We start from the raw sequence: 8,759 nt of genomic DNA on the forward strand, positions 1-8,759 counted from the left end.
AGCAATGTGTTTCATCAAGCGTATTATCTCCATCCCCTATCCTTCTAGGTCTCATAAAAACTCAAACCAGAAGATAATTATAACTTTCATTTATTGTAATTATAGTGTTTGAATTGTAAGTTCACCCACATTCAGAGTACCACAAGGTGAAGATTGTTCTACATGCCATTCAAGCATGATAATTCACCACCCATTTGAACTACAGAGTTGTGTTTAATATCTGAAATTAATCATTTAAATCTGGGGACATCCTTCAATGGTTGAAAAACAGAAAGATTAATGAGTTCACTCATTCATTCATTCAAACACATGTGGAATATCTCAGCACTGGGCGCTGGGGATTTGATAGTTAAAAGAGAACCAGTCATGGCCCTCAGCATCTGTTTCAAGTAAACAATTTAGTAAGTCTCCACAGCAAAGTGCGATGTGCTATGAGAATCTAAGTACAGGATGTTAATCAAATGAAGCAACTTGATCCTTGGGTTCACAGAAGGTCTCCAGACAAGGTCAAGCATAAGTAAGTCCTGAAAGATGGATAAGAGCTAACCAAAGACCAGGAATACAGTGGCCAGGGAGAGATTATTTCAGGTGAGTGCAGGATCAATTAAAAGAACTAAAAGGCAGGCAGCGTGAGTAGGCAAAGAATACAAGAGGGGAAGAGAAGGTTCCAGAGGTGGTCAGGGTATGAAAAGACATCACAGAAGACTGTATTTTCTCTTAAGGACTTTTTTCTTTAAGAGGTGGGATCTCATTATGTTTTTTAGGCTGGCCTCAAACTCTTGACGTCAAGCTACCCTCCTGCCTCTAAGTAGCTAAGACCCAGAGAGTGCCACTGTGTCCAGTTAGTGAGGAGTTTGGAAGAGTGGAAGTATCAGATTCGCTGTTTGAAATGATAATTTTGGTTCCTGCCTGGAGAATAGAAAGAGGACAACAATTGCAAAGACCAGTTTTTGCAGGAGCCTAGCTAAGAAATTGTCACCAAGTTATCCTGGATTACAGTGTAGGTGATTTTTTTCATCTGTAAAATGGGGAAAACAGTACCATCTCAGAGTTATAATGAGAATTCAATATTAAGTAATTACTATAGTATCTGGCATAAAGTAAATGATCAATTAGTTTGGGCTATTGTTATGATACTGGCTATTATTTGAAGCTGTTCTTTCCTTCCTTCCTTCTGACCTTCCTTCCTTCCCTCCTTTTCAGGACTGGAGTTGGAACCCAGGGTATTGTATATGCTAGGCAAGCACTCTACCACTGAGTTGTATCCTCAACCCCCAGATGTTTCTTGTCATATTAAAGTATTATCCTTTCAACATACTCAAACTTTCAACAATAGGGATGAAGCGAGTGATATTTTATTCTAGAAATATAGCCATTACTTGAATCTTTTATAATTAACATGTACATAACATAGTACTTTGTGTGTGTATATATGTATGTATATATGTGTGCATATATCTATATCTATATATCTATATATCTCTGAGGCCAGTCGCAGTGGCTCAGGCTTATAATCCCAGTGCCTCAGGAGGCAGGAGGATTGTGAGTCCAAAACCAGCCTTGTCACTTACCAAGGCTCTAAGCATTTTTTTTTTTTTTGGTGGTGATAGGGTACTGGGGATGGAACTCAGGGACACTCAACCACTGAGCCACATCCCCAGCCCCTTTTTGTAATTTATTTAGAGACAAGGTCTCACTGAGTTATTTAACTCCTTGCTTTTTCTGGGGCTGGATTTGAATTCCCGATCATTTTGCCTAAGCTTCCTGAGCCTTTGGGATTACAGGCATGCACCTGGCTTGGCCCTAAGCAATTTAGCAAGAACCCTGTCTCAAAATAAAAAATAAAAAAGGGCTGGCGATGGGACTCAGTGGTTAAGTGCCCCTGGGTTCAATCCCTGGTACCAACCAAAAAACAGAAAACATTAATAACTGAACCCAGCCATCAACATGCAGAATAAAAGAGCAAGAACTATAGCAGAGTGGAAATTTATAAAAGAGCTGGAAATTTAAAGAGCTCTGCATTCAAACCCCGCTTCTTTCATTGTCTGTGTAATACTGTGAAAATTATTTAGTTTCTGTAAGCCCCAGTTTCCTAATCTATAAAATAGGATTACGTAAGGTTGGGGATGTAAATTAGTGGCAGAACAGAATAGTACCTAGTTCATAGGATTGTTGTTAAGGGTTAAGATAATGTTAAGTGATGAAGTGCCTGATAAAAAGTAAATGGTCCCTAACTGGCAGCAATTCCCATTATGTGGACTGAAGAAAATCAGCACATATTTATATCCAGATTATCCAGATGTGGTTGACATAATCTGATTTTTTTTTCATTACTGGGGACTGCCCCAAGGGGTCTACCTACCATTGAACTATACACCCTCAATCTGACTTTTTTTTTTTTTTTCAATAGAAGCGGTTCACTAAGTTGTTAAGGCTGGCCTCAAATTTGTGATCCTCTTGCCACAGCCTCCCAAGTAGCTATATAATCAGAGCATTTTAAATTTTAATTTTATTTATCTATGTATTCATTTGGTATATAATCAGAGCTATATAATCAGAGCATTTTAAATTTTAATTTTATTTATCTATGTATTCATTTGGTATGAGTGATTAAACCCAGGAGCACTTTAGCACTTTACCACTGAGCTACATCCCTAGCCTTTTTTTTTTTTTTTTTTTTTTTTGAGACAGGGTCTCTCTAAATTATGAGAATCTCACTAAGTTGCTGAGGCCGGTCTCAATTGTGATCCTCCTGTCTCAGCACCCTGAGTCACTGGAATTACAGGCACACCATTATGCCCAGCTATGTGAACAATTTTGAAAAAAACTGTTAAGAAAAATTTCGTGGTTTTATTGCATTGGGAAGTATTGAAACATCTTAACAACTCAATATCTGGGTGGTAAGACAGCTGCTTTCTCCGTCACTTCTTTGCATCACTAGAGCAACTTGTCAGTAGATTAAATTAAAAAAAAGGAGAAAAAGAAAAAGGACAGCCTTTTGCATATGATGATACAACACAACTTCTGTCAGATGCAACTAGTCTAGCATTCAATTATCACCCAACACCTTGGTGGCAGAAGTGCTCTCTGACTACTCACACAGTGGCCTGCTGATTTGTGTATGATATTTGGAGCAACTGGAGGAATGTGATAATGTCTGGAAGAGGAGGGAGAAGGAAATATAGCATTAGTGCCTGTACAGGAGGAGATCACCTGACTTGTGCATGACAAGCCTAAAACATCATTGGTGCAAACCAAAGTATCATTCATGTTCTTTCATAAGAATATCTGGTAGAGGGGCTGGGGTTGTGGCTCAGTGGTAGAGCGTTTGCCTAGCACAAGTGAGGCACTGGATTCAATCCTTAGCACCACCTAAAAATAAAATAAAGGTATTGTGTTCATCTACAACTAAAATATATATATATATATATATATATATATATATATATATATACACACACATATATATGTATATATATATATATGTATATATATACACATACATATATATGTATATTTTAAAAAAAGAATAACTGGTAGGAAAAAACCTCATGATAGAATCTTCATTGGCCTTGAGCTGGCCCACTCCCATGCTCAAGATGCAGGTACCTGGGGTGGGCTGATGGGCCTACACGAGGATGCTGTGCTGGATTTTCTGGAATGGAAGAATAGACAACTTCTCTACAGTGGCAGCTTTCACCTTGAACTGCTAACTTCTTTGTGTGTGTGTGTGTGTGTGTGGTGCTGGGGACTGAATCCAGGGCTTGTGTAAATGAGCCAAGCACTCTACCAACTGAGCTATGTCTCCAGCCCGAACTGCTAACTTCTAATATAAGGCAGGAGGGGGTCAATATAAATTGCACCTATTATCAAATAATTGATAGGAATATTGAATGAACCTGGATCTAACTTGGTTCCAAATTGGCTTGTCTCCCATTCTGGCATGTCACCAGACCTCAGTGACACGTGAGACACTGGCATGATCTAATCTGAATATATATATATAATTATTATTAGTATTGAATGACCCTAGAGAGCTCCATGTGGCCCTAAGCCACCAGAACAGAGGCACCCCAACACCCTTAATCTCCTCAGCTCTTCTGCTGAAGAATTTGGCCTTAACAATGACAAGCTGCTTTCGGAGCTTGCCCTTCCCGAACTCTGTGGTAACTTTTGATCTCACTACATCAATTATGGGAGCAGCTCCAGTCTTGTTTAATCTGAAATTTAATAAATAAATAAATATATTGATATTTTATATATATATATATATATATATATATATATATATATATATATATATATATATAACATTATATATATATTAGTGGTTCTGGGGATCGAACCCAGGGCCTTGTGCGGGAAGGAAGGCAAGCACTCTACAAATTAAGCTATGTTCCCTAGCCCCTTAAATATATGTACTTTTAGTTGTTGATGGACCTTCATTTTACTTATGTATTTATGTGCCGTGCTGAGAATCAAACCCAGCAAAATAATATTTTAAAAGAATTATTCTCCTGTTCTAAATTCTCAAAAACAATTAAAAGCTCAACGAATATTGAATTCTATCAAATGCAAAAAAAAAATTTAATGCTAGGGATCAAACCCAGGGCCTCATGTATGTTCAGCAATTACTCTATCACTAAAGCTGTATCTGCAGCTACTTCCAATATCTTAATAATTTTTGTAATATTAGGATATCCTAGTATTCTTAAAAGACCCCTGTTTACTTGTGATGCATCATTCTTTTACTTTAGTGTTAAATTCAAGGATAACTTTCTTTTACAAATACTACAAATTTCCTAGAATATACTAACTATACTTTTATTAACGAACTCCTTTTGTCATCTGGGTAGTAACACTCAGCTGTCTTTAGAGGTCTGTCACTAATTTGTTAATAACAATAACTAGTCTTTACTGAGCACTTAGAAAGTACTAAACACTTCTCTGGATGTGAAACAAATGGTGAGAATATGAATTGGTCACTCTTATTATACTAATGAAATTACTTATTTTAATCAAGTCATGTTCGTGTCCTGATTTTATTTATTTGTTGTATCAATGATCATTGTGATACTTGAAAAAGAAAAAAGAAAAGAAAGTACTAAACACTTTATATAATCTTTATGACTTCCCCAAAGCGGGTGTACTCTTAGGAAGCATGTCAGAAAAAACGTGAAGGGTCCTGGAGGCTAAGGCAGGAAGATTGAAAGTTTGAGGTCAACCTGGATAACAGAGCGAAACCGTGTCTCCAAAAAAATTAAATAAATAAATGAATAAATAAATAAAAAGGGCTGGGGATGTAAGTGGTAGAGCACTTGCCTAGCAAGAGTGAAGCCCTGGGTTCAGTCCCCTGTACAGCAGGAAACAGAAAGTGAAGGATCTTGGGACATCACCCAGGAGACAGAACCAGAGCCTGTTCTTCACTGTTATGCTTTCATTCATTAATTCAACAATTATTAAGTTTCTCTGTTCTAGTGTCTGTGTGAAGTACCATTGGTACAGCCTTTAAGAACCCAGACAGCCTCAATCTAATAGCCTCAATAGACAAGTGAAGAAACACAGAGAGACGCTGTCTCACAAAAGAAATGTAGTTGGGTGCAGTGCTACTTGGGAGGCTGAAGGAGGAGGATCCTCAAGTTTGAGGCCAGCCTGGGAAACTTAGTAAAAATCTGGTGACAAGAGGGCTGGAGATGTAGCTTAGTGGTACATCACTTATCTAGAATATGTAAGGCCCTGGGTTCAATCTTTAGTGCCACAATAAATAAGCAATTAGATAAAAAATTTTAAAAAGATACATACAAATTGTTAAGAAATTTTTCTGTACATCATATACCAGATGGTGTAAAAGAGAGGGAAGGCCTACTTGAGATGTGATGATTAGCAGCAAAGACTTCTTTGAGCGGCTGATCAAGCCAAGATAGAAGGAAGAAGGGAAAGTAACTGAAAAAAGGAGTCCAGGCTACACCTCAGGCTGAGTAAACAGCAAGTACAAACAACCTAAGGCCAAAAGCCTTCAGATAGAACTGGGGATGGGAGTGGCTCCACTGCAGAGAGTTTGTAGGAGAGGTCCTGGGTTCTGTTCCATAGCATAGTGCACATCAAAGCATGTAGATGAAGACACTTGATAAATCTTAATTTCAAAACAGACAGAGGCTTGGTGAGCTTGGATGGAGGGAGGGAACTACAGTTAAGACTGGGGAAGAAGGCAGAGATCAGATCAAGTCAGGTCTTGTCGATTAGGTTTGGATTCTTATCCTAAGAACAATAGAAGCCACAGAAAGCCTTAAGTAGGGGAAGCAAATGACATTTGATTTTTTTTTTTTTTTTGGTGTGTGTTTACTGGAGACAATAAATGGTTGCAATAGTTTAGGTAGGAGACAGGTGGGAAAGATTGAGATGTAATGGTAAAGGTGAAGAGAAGTAAATGGATACAAGAAATACTTTGGAGATTGAACAGATTTTTGGATTTTATGAAATTGTTTTGAATAACTGAGTGATGGTATTTTTTATTCCAGAGGAGTTTTGGGAGAGCAATAGGTTAGGTTAATACAATCAAGAGCTCTAGGTTGGACATACTAAATCTGACATGCCAACTGAGTGGAGATATCTAATAGGTAATTGAATGTCTGAGTTGGAAACTCAGAGGAGACACCTACTCTGGAAATATAAAATGTGGATATTTTCAACATTTAGATGGTGTTTGAGTCTGTAAAGAGGTTATCTAGGCAAGGAGAAAGCATTGTTAAAGAAAGCCCAGAACTGAGCTCTGAAATACCTCAACATTTAGAGGTCCTACCAGGGAGGAGATCAGTAAGGTAGGAAAAAAATTTAAGAAGTGCAGTGCCACAGAAGGCAAGTGGAGAAGTGTTTTGTGACAGAGTGCCATCGTTGTTGAATGTTGCCAAAGGGTAAAAGGAGACCAACGTAGAGAAGTGTTTATTGGGGGTGCACACCTGTAATCCCAGTGACTCTGGAGGCCGAGACAGGAGGATCACAAGTTCAAGGCCAACCTCAGCAATTTTGCAAGACTCTTGGGAAGTTAGTGAGACCTTCTCTCAAAACTTAAAAAAATGAAGGAAAAAAAAAACACTTCAACAACAACCACACCACTACAAAATGGGATGTAGTTCAGTGGTAAAGTACCCCAGGGTTCGTTTTTCAGTACAAAAAAAAAAAAAAAAAAAAAAAAAAATATATATATATATATATATATATATATATATATATATATATATATATATGAATGATTTGGCAAACAGGGACTGTTCATATCATTGATAACATTTTAGGCAGAATGGTATAAAGAGATTAGGATGCATTAAAGAGGAAATGGAAGTAATGAATTAGAGACCATGCATATATATAACTTGTTTTAGAAGTCTAATTGCAAAGAGGAGCTAAGAAGTGGGAGGATAGGATAAAGAGAAGGATTTTTTTTTTTTTTTTTTTTTTGTAGTGCCTGAGATGGATATCAGGATCTGACACTTGCTAGGCAAGTGCTCTACCATTATGCTGCATCCTCAGCCCTGTTTATTTTTAGGATGGTAATGATCCAACAGAAGTAACCATAATACCATAAAGAAAAAACCTTGAGAAGGCTTGAGTGGGTGGAATCCATAGCACAAGGGGACAAAAAACATATCTTTCACAGTATCAGGAAGAAAAATAGAGAAATTAAGGCAAAATGCAAGCAGGTTTGTGACTTTCCATTTAGATGGGAATATTCCTCTCTAATGACTCCTATTTTCGGAAGGAAATATGAGGAGAGGTTGTTATGGAGGAAAAAGAGAAGAAAGTGGAGGGTTTTGAAGAGAAAGCAAGGGGAAAAAACATCTTTAGAAGTGGAAAAGTGAATTTATTAGAGAAATGCAGTAAGATTGTCAGGTAAAATCTCATGCCCTTCTGAGGTTTATGGGCAAGAATTTAATGTGAAAGCTTCAGGTCTCATTAAAGATGGTGAATTGTTAGATTCAACTAGGATTCAGGTTATACCAGGTTTGGGTTTTTTTTTTTTTTTTTTTTTTTTTTTGTACAGGGGATTGAACCCAGGCTTAACCACTGAGCTACACCCCCAGTCCTTTTTATTTTTTATTTTGAGATAGGGCCTCACTAAGTTGCTGAGGCTGGCTTTGAACTTGGGATCCTTTTGCCTCAGCCTGGGATTATAGACATGTGCCACCATGCTCACTGTAGGTTTCATCAGTTTAACAGAGAAAGAAAATAAGAATTTTATGTGTTTTTAGGCAATTATAACATGTAAAGGTAATACGTTTAATGGTTTGGAGGTCTTTAATTTATTGTTCTTTTTTTTTTTTTTTTTTTTTGCTGTACTAGGTATCCAGTCAGGGGTGCTCTACTACTGAGCTTCATCCCTAATCCTTTAGAAAAAAAAATTATTATATTTTTAGTCTTGGAATTGTAGCTTTACCACTGAGCTACATCCCCAGTCCTTTTTTTGTGATTGAGTGTGGTAACTTGCTCAGGCTTCACTAAATTGCTGAGGATGGCTTTGAACTTGTGATCCTCCTGCCTCAGTCTCTCAAGTTGCTGGGATTACAGAAGTGCCCTGCCCCACCCCACTCCCCAGCGGTTTGGAGGATTTGATGAGCTCCAAATGTCATGAGGTTACTACTGTGAGTCAGAAGTAAAAAAGAAGTAATAAGTGAGAGGGATGCGAACTATAGATTATAGATATGGTGTAGTTATTGGGAATAATAAAACTAGGAGGATGTGCGGAGGACGCGGAAGTAGAAAAC

General features: G+C 37.7%; 1 pseudogene; it reads right to left on the reverse strand.

Moving 5' to 3' along the window:
* Nucleotides 1-3,187: 3,187 nt before the first annotated feature.
* On the reverse strand, nucleotides 3,188-3,937 carry LOC143404508 (nuclear transport factor 2 pseudogene; annotated as a pseudogene).
* Nucleotides 3,938-8,759: the final 4,822 nt, after the last annotated feature.

This window comes from Callospermophilus lateralis, chromosome 7 (genome assembly GCF_048772815.1).
Source record: "Callospermophilus lateralis isolate mCalLat2 chromosome 7, mCalLat2.hap1, whole genome shotgun sequence".
Classification (NCBI taxonomy): Eukaryota; Metazoa; Chordata; class Mammalia; order Rodentia; family Sciuridae; genus Callospermophilus; species Callospermophilus lateralis.